Genomic DNA, 701 nt, shown 5'->3' with positions numbered 1-701 from the left:
CCTACAATGCCTAAATTCTCGTCACACTCCGTACCCACCGAGGAGAATCTATCAAATGGTACTCCTACACCGCAACATCTAACCGGAAATTTTATTGCCAAGTCCGCCTTCATCCAATTAGTTGAGAGGAGCCAATTTGGGGGGATGCCTAGTGAAGACCCTCATTCTCATATGGAAACCTTTTGCGACTATTGTGATGCAATCTCTCAAACGGGCGTGACTCAAGACCAAATTAGATGGGTCTTATTTCCTTTTTCTCTAATCGGCACCGCGAAGCAATGGTTGAAGGGCCTTGATAAGGCCACCCTCGGAATAGATTCTTGGAAGAAGTTGGCTCTAGCTTTCTACAAAAAATTCTACCCACCGGAAAAGACTAACATGCTAAGAGCTCAAATTACGGGTTTTAAGCAAAGGGATGAAGAATCTTTGTATGAAGATTGGGAGTGGTTCAAGTGAATTTGTCGCTCATGTCCTCACCATGGACTTAGCGAATGGTTTTTGGTACAATAATTTTGGATGGTTTATATGAAGATTCTAGGAATATTCTCAATATGGGATCAAATGGAATGTTCACCGAAGTTGATGACAATCAAACATGGAACAAGATTGAGGAAATGGCGGTCCATAACTCACAATATAGTAGACCTCGCAAGGCTACTAGAGGAGGAAAGCATGAAGTGGACTCCGTTACTCAATTGGGT

At 42.7% G+C, this 701-nt stretch overlaps 1 non-coding gene across 1 annotated transcript; it reads right to left on the bottom strand.

The window, feature by feature from the left end:
* Nucleotides 1–378: 378 nt before the first annotated feature.
* Nucleotides 379–485, bottom strand: LOC141603325 (small nucleolar RNA R71). The gene has a single exon (XR_012525209.1). It is a non-coding gene; the product is annotated as a small nucleolar RNA R71 (small nucleolar RNA).
* Between the last annotated feature and the right edge of the window lie 216 nt (nucleotides 486–701).

This window comes from Silene latifolia, chromosome 9 (genome assembly GCF_048544455.1).
Source record: "Silene latifolia isolate original U9 population chromosome 9, ASM4854445v1, whole genome shotgun sequence".
Lineage (NCBI taxonomy): Eukaryota > Viridiplantae > Streptophyta > Magnoliopsida > Caryophyllales > Caryophyllaceae > Silene > Silene latifolia.
Note: the sequence above shows the minus strand (reverse complement) of the source record. Positions and strands in the feature narration are given on the sequence as shown.